Source organism: Planococcus citri, chromosome 3 (genome assembly GCF_950023065.1).
Source record: "Planococcus citri chromosome 3, ihPlaCitr1.1, whole genome shotgun sequence".
In the NCBI taxonomy this organism is placed as follows: domain Eukaryota; kingdom Metazoa; phylum Arthropoda; class Insecta; order Hemiptera; family Pseudococcidae; genus Planococcus; species Planococcus citri.
This window is the reverse complement of record NC_088679.1, coordinates 717,452-731,895: the sequence shown is the minus strand read 5'-3', so window position 1 is coordinate 731,895 and position 14,444 is coordinate 717,452. Positions and strand designations below refer to the sequence as shown.

Sequence of the window (14,444 nt, the reverse complement as noted above, 5' to 3'; positions counted from 1 at the left end):
GCTCTAGCTAACCTATAGGTACAAATCAGACGAGGTGATCCACATTCGAGCCGCTTTTTTGACCCGCATTCTCCACTTACCTATCAATGATCCTCGAAAATGTTAAGGTAATTTTAAATTTTCAAAATTCACAAAAAATCGAAAAACCAACCTCGGGCAGCTGAAATTATTTTAGTTAGGTAAGGGGATTTCAGACCATGCTCGATCGTTTCAAAAATTGCGATCACGTTCAAATCGAAGACGGACACTTGGAAGAGGTTTTCTCGTCAGTAACGGACAATTTAAAAAATATTACCTGGGTATGCGTACTGTATAGTAGAACAGATTCTACCGTATCGTATCCAACTCGAGAAAATGACATTCTTGCACCAGTATCGCAATAAGACACTCTTTGGAGGGGGGGGATATCAAGACGACAGAAATGATGAAAGCGAACGGCGATTACTGACTCATCTCGCAAGACCCTAAAAAAATACCATCCCACTCCGAGGCAAGTCCAGTCCGCGTCTTACTAAATAAAATTTCGAGTACGTACTCGAATTTTCACTTGCCACGAGGATGACTCGACGCGACGCCGCGCTGTGGGGAAGCCTCTTTGGTCTATATTACATAAACGTGCTCGTAGACTGCTGAGAGTATGTCTACCTAGCATTTCTTACACCATCGAGTATGAAATACGAGTATCTACCCACTTGGAATTCTAAATCGTGGCTGTGAATTTGAAACGCGCTAATTACGGCCAAAATGCGTAAAGAAGCTAACAATTTGCTTTCTGGCCGCATATAAATGAGGGTTACGCGTACTCGTAGTACTACTTAGATAAGTAGGTACCTATAGGTAAATCGGCGAAATTGAATTTTTCAACGCTAATGGATGTTCCGCGGTGTACGCGTATTTTTTTAAAGCATCGCATCGTGTGGACGGTGATGAGGTGCACGACCACCAGGTAGTGACCGGGGGGAGGGGGACAAAAAAAACACTAACAATTTCAGTGTCGAGTGGAAACGGATTTCATGGCGATGGCATCTGGCATCTGTTTATAGTCGCAAGATTTGAATTTTAAATCGTCTTTTAATTTACTCGCTCTAATGGAAGGTTCGACTCTCAGCGTATGACGATAGATTTTTTCGAGCAGCTAAATCGAAATCTTCTCGAGAAAAGATGTCGTTTTTCTCATTTCACGCGCCGAAAGTCGACTGTTTCGGCAAAATTTTATACTGTTAAGGTCGAACCGTCGAACGAGGGGTTTACAATTCCAGATTGTTTTGCCGTTGCGACGAACGACGATGACGAAAAAATACCAAAAATACAAACGCGCGGGTAAATAAAAGAAAAAGCGAGAATTTCAATTTCAATTTCACTTATTTTTTTATTAGGTAGGCATATATGTACGAGTACCTCTCTCTACCTATATGTGAGTATGTATGTACGGTACTTTACTTACTTACCCACCAGCAGCTACCGTTCAGATATTTTTCCAAATGTATGTACGTGTGTCTGTGTAGGTACTAGGTAGTCTACAAATTCGCCTTTTTCGTCGACTCGTCGTATTTTTACCAAAATTATTTCATTTTTCGAGTAATTCGATATAATGACATAATACGCGTAAAGAGAAAGATCTTTTCTGCCTCATTTCTGTTCTGCAAGTTATACGAGTACCTATAGAATCTACAAGAAAGGGGAAAAAAAGAATGTTAAAACGTCTCGATTTGAGAGCACGTTTTCAGTTGTTTTTTGTTTTCTTGTGTTTTTTCTTCCAAGACGACGTCGTCCGACCAACAAAAAAAAAGAGAAAAAAGCCTTCTCCGTCGACCCGTTATAAGATAATGTGTAAAGTTTAAATGACTTTTGTACTGCTATACCGCTATTTTTCAAACTACACCCGATCCTTCTGCTTGCAATTATTACAACGTAGGCTCGTAAACTTTCAAACGTGAATTCTTATTTGTTTGCCTTCTCGTTCTCGACACCGAGTAGATACCGAATACTCGTGAATTCCGCGCTAACGTTTTGTCAAGAATTTCTTATTTTCTAAAAGATCAGTCTGATGAAGACGTACAGTATGCATCGTATGTACTTGTGAGGATTTCAAGTGTGGTGCAAGGGACCAGATCAGTGGGTCTGCCCCTCCCCCCCTTGGGAGCTGGAAAAATAATTCAGGTGTCACGCGATGGAAAGTTTTACGATCAACATTTTTATAGACCTCGGTTTTGTTCTAGGATAAATATACTTACGTATTTGGACAGATCAACTACGAACTGAAAACTGCAGATTTAAGTTCTCTTACATTTTCCTTTGTACTCAGGTATCTCATTTTTTCTAATGTAAGAAAGAACAGAAGCGAAAACCCAAGTTTTCACCTCGAGTACCTGATTTTGTGAAAGGAATTACTCCACTCTCTCGAGTCTCGACAGAAAGATATACAGACGCGATGCGGTAACATTAAGGAATAAGAAGACAAAATGATGAAAATTTGAAAATGCAACGAATTCCGGATTAGTAAAATATAATTCCTGTCCCTCGAGAAGGTCATCAGTAAACTATAAACAAAATCTAGATAATTCGCTGCTCCACAAACCAACCATACGGAATCGTGATTGGCTATGACGTGACGTGGACGTTAGGATGGTTCGAGTTTCTTTTTTTGAATTTCGAGCTATTCATTACCCAATTTTGTCCTTTTTGGTTTAAAAAAAAATACCTTTTCGAGCATTTTTCAAAAAATTAATTTTTAGAGGTGGGGCATCGATGTTTTGTACATTTGATTGGACCTCCCTGTCATACTGCGGTTTAATTTTCTTTCCCACAAAGAATTTTAGGAATTTCGAAATGAAATCTTACCCTTTATTTTAATACAACGAAATGATGAAGCGAATCAAATAGAACGAAATTATTCAAAGTCGCAAGTAAGCGAATCGAAGTAATGAAAACGACTAATGAGTAAAAGACAATGGGGTAACAAACTTAATTTGTTGTGAAGAGGGGGGGGGACTGACATTTTCCCAACTTCAAATAACTAGCCAGATGTAGTTCAAACAAATTTTGGATGAGGAAATTGAAAACAAAAATGTCGAATGATATTAAATTTTCAAAAACGATGCTTTCATTCTTCTAAAAATTATGGCAAGGTCAGTATATGTCTCTTGGATTCCTATTTTAAAATTTTTAAAGTATCCCTCCATTAAATTTAAACAACTTTTGAATTAAAAAAAAAAAAAACTTTGAACGTCTGACATTTTTGACAAACATTTTTCAAACTAGGCACTCTCAATTATTTGAAACATCGCAATATGATTTCCTTCAAATTTCAGTGGAATTACCTAGACTTTAAATCGAGCATCGTGACCAGTAAAAAACCTCTCAGCTGCGCCAAAAAAAATTTGGGGAGTCAATGACGGTGATTTTCCAAATTTTCGAAAATAAGGAATCCATAAAAAGATCCCAAACTCGATCTGGTTTAACATGAAATAAACCAGCAGTCGTGTAATATTCCACGGTTCATTGTTTTTTTTTCAAAGATCAGATCGAGCATCAATACAATATAATACAATGAGCGTAAGTAGGTATAAGTATGTGTTATCAAGTTTGCAAAATTCAAGCCCTCGCGATGACGGAAAATAATTCAACACGGTAGTGGGACGTAAGTAAATATCGAGTATTCCGAAGAAAGTTTTTTTTTTTTTTCACATTCAGATTGGCAATGTGAAATGGAAACATGATTGGAGGAATGTCATCACCCCAATCCAACGACCAATCATGTGCGATCATTATTGTTATTCATTGTGACCAAATCAAACATTGAACATAAAACTTTTTTAGGGGGTACACTATATTTCTGCGCACACTGTAGTAGAATTAAGTAAGTAAAGTCGCTACTTGAGAAAATGAGCGAATTATATTCGTATACGCAATATCTACGTACGCTCTTTTAAGATTTAGGTACCTAGTTCCTACTTAGGTTAGAATGTAGGTCTTTTACCGACTTGGCCAAGTGAACCGAGTATAATTTTTAAACGTTGAATTGAATCAGAGTAGTTAGCTAGCCACTAGCCACTAGCCACTAGCCACTAGCCAGTATCCATCCGATCCGCTATCGCTCTATAACCACAACCACCGGTAAGCGCTAAGCCGCATATCGCATAGCAGCGCGCGCCACCGCTCATGCTAGCGCATTAACTTATGCTCAGGTTGGAGGTATTACTGAGGTACGCTTACACTACCAGCAGCTACTCGTAGCTACTATATCTATGTACCTCTACCTACGTAGTTTTAATATGGTTTTCTTTTAAAATCATTATCTTCAAAAACCATCTTATGAAATTTATAGTTCGTGGTTGGGCTTTGCAGCTGAATCCGCAACCGAAGCTTGTCCGAGTAAACGAGTATAAAGCTTCGAAATATCGATATAAAAGTTTTTACTTTTTCTTGCCAGCTACTGATATCACATTCAAACCCCCCTCCTCATCATCACCCTACGAGTTGTTGAGTCGCCGCTTCGCCACTGAGAATCTAAAAACTGGAAAGCGAAAACAAAAAACTTTCCGTGCACCCTAAACGTACTCGTAAAGTACTAACGTGGATAATTGCAAAATACGCGCATACGTATACCTATACGAATACGGATAAGTAGGTACACGAATCTAGAGACACGATGCGTTGGCTGAGGGCAAATGTCCGGTCGCTAAATTTTTCTTAGTTCAAGTTTTACCCGATGCTCAGTCACATCGACCCTGTTTCTTAAAACGTTCCAAAAAATCTTTGTTTTTTATTTTTCGTTGCTCATCGCCTATACTGTGGTCCCTTTTGGTTTAAAAACAAATAGGTACCTTTTCGAGCATTTTTCAAAAAAATTAATTTTCAGACTTGGCGCATATTCGATATTTTGTAACGCGCGAGCGCCATCCCGAAAAACCCCCATGGTTGAAAATTCCACTCGATTCGACCCAAACTTTAATGGGTCATTTTCCGAGTGAAACTACACCCCATATTAGCCATTTCTGAGAGAAGGATGCGCACTGGTAAAAATGTGACACCGGAAATAGATTTGTCGTCTCGAATAACCTCTTTGGTTGAAGTTCACGTTCAATTTGCCCCGAAATTCGAAGGTTCACTTTTTGGAAAAAATAGCGTTTCGTATTTACGGCAAACTGCTTAGGCAACTTTATTAACACGTGTATTTGTCCTCTATGAATACCCTTTATTTCCTGGTGCGGTGCGAAATAATCAATCTTGTCGCTTCTGGAGGTGATTTATGACTATTTCGGGGTCAGCGAGTCCGAATATGGTGTCCATTTGAGTCGTGGATCGTTGGGCGGTGAAAAGTGTTCTTGTCCAGAAAATTCATTACTTTCCCCTCTGCATTTTTGAAAATTTTTTCATTTCCAAAAAAAAACAAGCGAATGGTTGTTTGGAGAGGGTATGGAGGTACCTCGCCCCTTGGAAAAATGCTGGCAACAAGTTAATATTTTTGGCAAAAGTTTGGAAATTTTGGGCAAGTGAGAAAGAAGTTGCGTAAATAATAGGAAAAATCGAAGAATTACCAAAAACCATGTTTTTACTTCCTGAATTGTAAATTTTAAGAAGCTTTTGCCCAGATTTTGCTCGGGACACATCACTTTTCCAAATCAATACAGGGTTGATACCTGTGCAAAAAAAGTGCGAAAAAATAACGAAAAAATGCGTTACACTTCATTCAAAAATACTAAAAAGCACGAAATTTAGGCGTTGAATCGTGAAAATGATTTTTTTGTACCTCGAAAATTCTAATTTTTTCGAAGCTTTCGCTCGAGTGAAATCAAAAATTTTCCAAAAATTTTGCGCTCTCGCTTTCTTTGGACAAAGAAATTTTCTGTTCTTTTTTTGAATTTTATTTTTAAAAAACGATGAAAAAAGTGCAAATTTTTGATTCGGGATTTCAATATACTAATTCTAATAATATTTTCAACTATGAAAATTTTTCGTGACGAAATTCGCAAAACCAAGGGATATGGGATTCCAAAATTTTCGTCTATGATTCGGCCTTTCCATCGACCCCACTGACCAAAAACTCTAAAAAATTAGGTTTTTGGAAGGGTCGAATACGAATATCAAGGTATTATTGTTTGGGTTTAAAAATTTGGCAATTTTCTGTAATCAAATTCTCGGTGCCCCCTCCCGACACCTACTTCAATTTATTTTTCGAAAAAAAAAAGTTTTATTTCATTATGTACGACTAGTCCTCAGGTATTTTTAAGATGAAGTAGTGTACGTTCTCGTGTGAATAACAATTTCATTTTTTGTTTCAGCGATGCCGGCAACGTTCCAGAATAGTGTTGCAGATTGTTTTCAGGGCGAAAGAAACTCCTGTTAGCAGAGAAACAAGGTAATGTGTATAGAATTACGAGTAGCTAAGTAATAAAACTATACACGAGCAAGAGCATAAATCAGCAGATCATACCTACGTATAAACGAGGGAGGTATTCCAACCGGCTGCAGAACTTTCGAAACGAAGGAATCTATACATGTAAAGAGAATGATGCAAAAATACACCATCAGCCAACATTTCGTATGTGTTGAAGGGCATTTTTCGATTTTTTGCGAATTATTGAAAACTGAACCGCTAGAAAAGGTGGTCAATAACAAGTAACTAACCAATCACGTTTATATACGTGTTGGAGTGGCACTTTTTGAAAATCTGAAGGTCTCAAAATATGGCTGTACAGCCACGAAGACAGCTTTAGACCATCTTCAATTGTCTCCAAATGTTGAAATTCGGTATAAAGTAGGTGGAGTGAAACTTTCCAACTTCGCTAAGTAAAAAGTTGAAGAAATTTCAACTTTTAAAAATCTTCTGGAAACTAATTTAGTACTGCTGTAAACGGTTCAAAACAGTTTCAAATTAATTCGGGGGGGGGGGGCGGCGATCGAGAATGAAGTACATACCAAATTTCAGAAATTCAATACCTACTGATAATTTGATGAAATCTAGATTTTTTGTAATTTTTTAATTACCTAAATATATTTGTTTTGGTTGCTGACAAGTATGAGAAGGTAGACGTACTTGTTCGATTTAATTGTTTTTTTTTTTTTTGACTTAATACTCACATGTGCATATTATGCACTTTTATTAAGAGTATGCGCTTATCTATGTAGGTAGTAGGTACACAGAGATGTTCATTCGAGAGTAGATCACATAACGTCTACGAATAGTACGTATTTACGATAGTTGCTTCAGCTACCTAGTACCTACACAGAACTTGTGCTTAAACTATATTCGTACTTGCTATAGTTACTTAGTTACGTTAGTCGTGAACTATCTGCGTCGTTGTATATTGCTTTTGCTTTATTTAGTTGAACGTTTATTTTAGCTTTCGCTATACCATTAATCCATCGCTATTCTGACTGTGAAAAGTTCACCATATAATGCTCGCGCGAGCTCGACTCTTACGCATTTTCCCACTTGAGGTTGTTGCCTCTTCGCTTCGCGTCGATTTTTCTTCGTCGACTTTTCTTCTTTCGGTTGTTTTATTACGAGTACAGCGAACTAACAGCTTCGTCGTCTTTCATTATACATGTAGGCACTAGGCACTAGGCAATAAGCATACCGCGTCGTATGATATTTGGTACGCAGCCACGTATAGGTTAGGTAGAAGTACTTACTCTTACATACTCGTAGGTACGTATACCTGTGCAGTGTGCAGCTACACCATGGTATAAACTGAGGCTGGGCATTCGGACTGTGCATGATGACAAGAGTTACCCCTAGCGGAAATAATGAACAACTACAACAAGCGGTATAGGTGCTGAATTTTTAACACTGTCTCTTATGGAAGGAGCTCATTTTTGATACGTTTTTCAATAAAATCTTCAAAAGTGCTCATTTTCGAGAGAAAATTATCGGAATTTTTGTTTTCCTGGTGAAATTGTGGTGGGAGAAAAAACTGGAACCCAATCAAAAACTACCATAAAACAAAAAATTCAGAAAATTTTTTCATTTTGAAGTTTTGAGGTTTTTGATTTTTGGAATTTCCCAGAAATTTTCCAGAAGGAAAATTTCTACAACTTAATTGTAACTAATAACCTCATATCCACTTCAGTGTACTGGATATCCTATTATGCACTCTCCTGGTTCAAATGGATGTGGTCGTGTGCATATAATTAATATCTCTCGCGATTCGGATGATAGCTCAGTGCAATAATCTTAGGGTCGTATGAATCGCGGACGAGGAATTATTCCTAATTCCCACCGGAATATTTAAATTTATTTATATTTGTCGTGGGGACACGATACAATACTTCGTATATGGTACGAATCTGCTCAGTCTTAGACGCCAAAATGCCATATTTACTCATACCGTAGAAATACTTACTTTACTCGTGGAAATACTTACTTTTGTCCTAGATGGAATGATTTACCAAGAATAATAATTTGACCATTCGACAATCGTCAATAAATAAGAAAAGAACTCGTGAAATAACTTGCATATTATATTATAATTCCAAGAGAAAATTGTGGACATTTTGATACAAAATTGTCCTTTTTGATTTGTGTACTTATCAGAATAACTTATCAGAATAAAGGGATTTTTATTGGGAAAGGGAGAACTTATCAGAATAAAACTTATCAGAATAAACTTATCAAAATAACTTATCAGAATAAAGGAAATTTTGGAAAAAAAGGAAAATAAAAGCCCTAAAGTGCCTACCTCTGTACTAAATTGTCAGAAACCGATCCGAGGAAGATGAGAGTCGATAACTTATCCTCAATGGAAACAGTGCTAAGGACAAGAATCATCTATGGCGATGAAAATGCCCGAGTCGTGGATGTCTGATCCATTTAGTATCGTAGGTTTCGTATGACCAAATTGCCTACTTAACTTGAACAAGAACTGTACTGGATCTAACTCATCTCTTGGATTGAGCTGCAGATCAATCCAAGTAGATAATGATGACGACATTGGAAGTTGTAGTCAGGGGCGAAGCGTGCGTGTAAGCCAGTAAGCCGGGCTTACACGAGAAAAAGAAAAAAAAAGAGAAAAGAAAATTTGATTTCAGTAGGTACAGAAATTGTACAGAAAATTTAAAATCTCAAATCACAAAATGAAAAAATCAATTATTTATCTATTGAAATGTGGAGTTGGGGTAGGCAACTTGTTCTGCTTGAAGCCCTATCCGTTCGGCTTCAGCCAAGGCTGGTTGAGTCCTTCTGACGCATGCGCATTATAGTCGTAAGTGGTAGTGAAGGGTGAAGGGAAAGAATTGTACGTAACCGCGTTGGTGAAGCCGGCTTCCAGCTCGCTTTCTTCGCATCTTTAAACATTGTTGAATTGTTCAAATTGGTTTGTACCAAAAACGTTTGGGTAAAACTTTTTTTCCCAGGTTGTGTAAAACTTTTTTTTTCAACACCAGCATTTTTTTTCAATTTCATTAATTTTTCTAGCTTTTTTAAGAGAAAAAAAAACGTAATTAATCTGTCAAAATTGAATGAATTATATTTTTTTTGCATTCTTCAAGATGAATTTTGAAGATTTTAGTTCCTAGTCTTGATTCTCAACTTTGAAGGCTTGACTCTGCCTAATTTTAAATCAAAATTCAATGCAAAAAACAGGCTGTGAAATCAAAAAAAATTTTGCAACACTGTTTTTAAATTGCAATTGCAAATGTTATTTGGATTGGTTTATAATTGTTATAAATCGAACTATAATGGGTATCATATTTTTAGGGGTCATTTTTTTCAAATGAAATAATTGATACTTTCAATTTTGCAATTATTAATACTTCTGTAGCTTTCTAGCTTACAAGCCAACTTTTTCACGCTTCGCCACTGGTTGTAGTACTTACCAACTAACAACTTGTAACTTGACATTACAAGTTCTTGAAGAACGACTCATTGAAGGCTAACCCAAGCTATGGCGCTTGTATGCTGGTTAGGAGTAACGAATAAAGACAAGGGAATTTATTCGAATACTGAAGTCTTTCTTCTCGGATCGGAGTATTTATAACCTTCAGTAGTCGAAAATCGTGCAGTAGCTGGGTGGGGTAAGTGGCGCACGCATATATCGCGTCCAGCGGCGTTAACGTAGGCAACCGCCGCTCGTATTACGTCATATTCGCGTATATTCGGCGAAAATTGTAAAAAAAACTTGATTGTTATTGGTTGATATATCGGAAGTGGAGGTAAAACTTGGCGCTACCACCGAAAATACGAAGTTATGATCGTGTATAATCTTCGATATTCGATAATCTCGCGATAATGATTGGTTGTAGGCGCCACCACCACTGAATAGATTGGGAAAAATGTCGCATTTGGTCAATGACGTCATAAATGGTCATTAAAATGGTCGAAAGTTCGTCGCTAAGGGGACAGAAAAATATTCATTTGCCTAAAAGACCAGAGAAAATTCATTCTATACAGAGATAGAATTATTTTCTCCCACGTAGGCAGACAGAAATACGACGAAATAAATTTCTCCCAGTATATAGGTGATAAAAAAAAATATAAAATTAGGCTTCTCCCAGCTTAAGTGACAGAAGAAAATCATTTTCTCCCACTAAAGTGGGAGAGAAAGCTGTAATTTTCTCCCAATACAAAATTACCTTTAAAATTACGTATTGTAACTGTAATTTAATGGGCTCTGAATGTTTATTTGATCATAAATGTGATGAAAAAAATGGTGATAAAAGCCTAATAATATCACGAATCACGAGCAATAGCCTACCTAATTCACAATTTCACATCACATAACAAACAAATCAAAAGAAGTAAGTACATATTCTAGTAGCAAATTTCACGAGGAATGCAAAACTTCTACTCAAATTAGCTAAAAACACAATACTCTTTAGCATTTTATTTAAAATCGAACAAAACCTGTAATTTTACATTAAGATCAAGCAATGTTAAAATTCAAGCGGTTTATAGCGCTTGCTTCTTCATATCAGTGGCAGCACACTAGCGCGCCACACCTATGCACAGTCCGAATTATTTTTTGGACAGTTTAGTTATTTTTGCGTTAGGGTATTCTTACTGCGATCATCATTTGTAAGGCATTTTTTTTTGTTTCAACGGCCTCTTAGACCTGTAAGGTACTATTGTTCACTTACCAGTTGTTCGTTACGCTTACGCGATACACCTACTCGCACGTTTCCGTTGAAAGATGATTGAAGCGTGGAAAATCGGCGGCTATCAGCGTGACGCGGTACCTTATTATCGAACGTACGTGTAACATTTTTATGGAATCATCGTCGAATACGAGTATAAAAAGTATACGACGACGAGCAGATACCAGATACCAGATACTCGTACGTCTACGTAGTATACAAGTACCTATCTCGTATGTGGTGTAAGTTTTCGCTGCGATCCAAACGCGGGCAAGTTGAAAATTCTGTTGGATTGACATCGTTTGTATATAAGAATATACCAAATGGGACTCATTTCAGCTTAAAATATAGCCGGCAATGCTACATCCTCGTATACTAACGTACGAGTAAGTGTACATATCTCGAGTGTAGCTAGCTACGACTACGAGTAGAGCCGCTCCGCCGTTGCCGTTGCCGCTGCCGATATTACCATTCGTACAAAAGATAAGAAATATGGTGTACGAAAATTTTACTCCCTTCTCGCTCGGTCGCTGTCGCTGTCGCTTCAAAACCAACGCAAAACGCAACGTTGTCGTCTTTCGTACGAGTAGATATACCTACTCCTCGTATCATCGACGCGTGTGTGTTTTCCTAGCCTTTTTTTTCTTTTTCTTCTCGCTCTCTGTCTCTCTGCCTCTTCGCTTATTTCATTTTTTTAGCTTTTTTTTCAGTTTTTTCCTCGGTCCTTTCTCCGCTCCTCCACCTTGTAGTCTGATGTTGAACGCGGGGCAAAGGCAAAACATTATGCAAACGTGATAAACAAAATGCCAAAACGAATGCTACTCGATGTAAGACGCGAAACGTCTGATGATCGCGTATACCTAAGCGTGTTCCTTAAAAATTTGTCATTTTTGTGCCCTTTTTCTCATTTAATTTCGCGAAATTTAATTTACTCGTCGCTTTTCGTTTTTTTTTTCTTTTCGCGTTCCTTCGTTTTTCTTTTTTTCCATCTCAGTTTTTGTTTGTCGAAAAAAAGCAATGGTTTAATATTAGCTTTGCCTTTACGCGATGAATTTCCACCCTTATATTTTTTTTTTCTGTTTTTCTGTGTAGCGCGCCACGCCGCGCCGCGCCGCACGCCGTGTTCGTGGGTTTTACAAGTTAGTCTAGTCGTTTTAGCTACAGGTACTTTTTTTTCCGCCTCCGTATCGCCCATTTGACAGAAACAAAGCTAAACGAAACGAAACGAAACGAAACGAAACGAAAAATAGCGCTGTTTCGCGGCGAATTTTCCACCAGTAGGTAAGCTCTAGCTACGTATACGAGTAGATACGTAAAGTCTCGCCATGGCCGATGCCGATGCCGATGCCGATGGGGCTGCGTTCGCTTTGCTCGAAAGGTCGCAGCCAAGGTATGCCTCGTTACACGCTGGTTTTATGTACTCGTACCTATGTACCTGTAGCTCTCGATAGGAAGTACAAGAGCCGACTGAATTAAGCCCAAGCATTTTCCTCTTTTGTTTTGTTCTTTGAAGTAAGTCGAGGCCCTAAGGATGCTTTGCAGTGAAATATTTCAGCTGCCCGATCTCAAAATTCAGAATAAGAGATGCGAAGTTTTGGAACTCTCGAAAATTGGGTTTCTACGAGTATACCTATTAGCTAGTTACCTATATAATTTCAAAAGCTTTGATTCGGCAACGATCGTTTTGAACACGTCTCTCGATAATACATTGGTAACCAAATGAATACGAGTATTTTCAAATTGCGGGAAATGGCGGTAAAATTGGAAATTAAAAGTTGAAAAACGAAAACGGAAAAAGTCGCAAATTGAGGATCGTCTTGACGCCGCTATCGCTATCATCGCCGTTCATTTCTAAAATGATACCATACAACAGGTTCCCTTCGTTTTGAGCGCGTTAACGCTTGGTTTTCATTCACCCCCATCTTCGTTTCGGTTTGTTTCATTTGAAATTTACTTAAAGCGAATCTAACGTTTGTATGTGTATTGTGTATTGTGTATTGTGTATATAGATACTCGTACATAATTACGAGGAAAACGGTTTCGCGTTTCGCGTCGCGTTTGGCTCGATGAATTTAATCACCGAAGGATTTCGCGTACCTCTACCTACTCGTACGATTAAATGACGACGACACCGATGTCGACGCTGACGTATGATTGTCAAAGTTGTTTTTAAACCGCTAAACGAACGTAGACGCGTCAACGTTTCGTTGTTTTGCTCTTTCTAAAATTTGAAATTACGCTAACACGTCGTAAATCGTACCTACGATGATATTGCTTCAACGTGCATAATTATAAGCATTTTTCTCGCTTTCGTAACCTCATATGCGTATGTTACGTATTTGGTAGGAGGTATGTTCGGATCAAGTTTCATGGGAGATAGTTTTTTAATTGTTGGAGTTGAATTACCTATACCTACTAGGCATGTGAAAAATGTTGAGTAAAATCTTGGCATTCTCTGCAGAAACCTGACTATAAGCTAATACGAAATGACTGACTAATTTTTATAAAACCACAAGTGCTGTGAAAAAAAAAACACACGTTTTAAAACAAAATTTATTTGCAACTGCGTATAGACGAACACCATCTATGCTGTTCCGCGCTACAGTGGAAGATGGACTTGTGTACGTACACGCGTACACAGAAACGTTAAAATTGAAAAATATATGTAAAATTATTACGAGTTGTTCGTCGCTCATAAATCAAGCGACGACGCCGACACCGCTACACCGCTATACTGCGAAGAGTAATTTTCAAGGTACAAACTACATATATCGTAATACTCGTAGGTAGAGGTACGTACTACGTACCCGGAAATTGCGTCGCAATTTTCATATTCATTTTTTGTTGAGCAATTTTCCTCATAAACAAACTGATGTACATACGTACGAGTAATATCTCATCCGTATACCTACGTATAGCGCAAATTCGTACAACAGGTAGGTACGAGGTATTATATGTACCTACCTACGTTCACGTAGCTGGTGGCTGAAGCTACACACACGTAGCTAGGTACCACCTGATTGAGCTGGTCTGGGTCCCATTATTCACTACTGATTGTGAGAAATGAGATATGTGTTGCACCACGAGTTAGATAGTCTATCGGAGTCGGCAGCTGAATCTAAAAATAATCACTGCGAGGGTAGTGTGGAAACGGGCGAATTCCATCGAATTTGACTTTTCACGTCGAAGGAAAAATGTACCTATTTCAGCTACGAAATTGAAATAAATGCCCGCATTTACCAATTTGACAGTTTCATCAACTCGCATGTTATTGCTAGCTTCGCAAAAAGCGCGGAAACTTTCGAAAAATCTACGAAAACAGTGCGCAATGTGAACTAGAAATTGAAAAGCACTCTGGGAACTCGTAT

General features: G+C 37.9%; 1 protein-coding gene across 1 annotated transcript in view; it reads left to right on the top strand.

The window, feature by feature from the left end:
- Positions 1–14,444, top strand: part of LOC135839609 (somatostatin receptor type 2-like) — a 176,477-nt gene that overhangs the window by 45,478 nt on the left and 116,555 nt on the right. Inside the window, exon 2 of the mRNA XM_065355707.1 lies at positions 6,285–6,361. The gene's annotated coding sequence lies outside the window, so the exon portion shown is untranslated. The remainder of the gene's footprint in view (positions 1–6,284; positions 6,362–14,444) is intronic.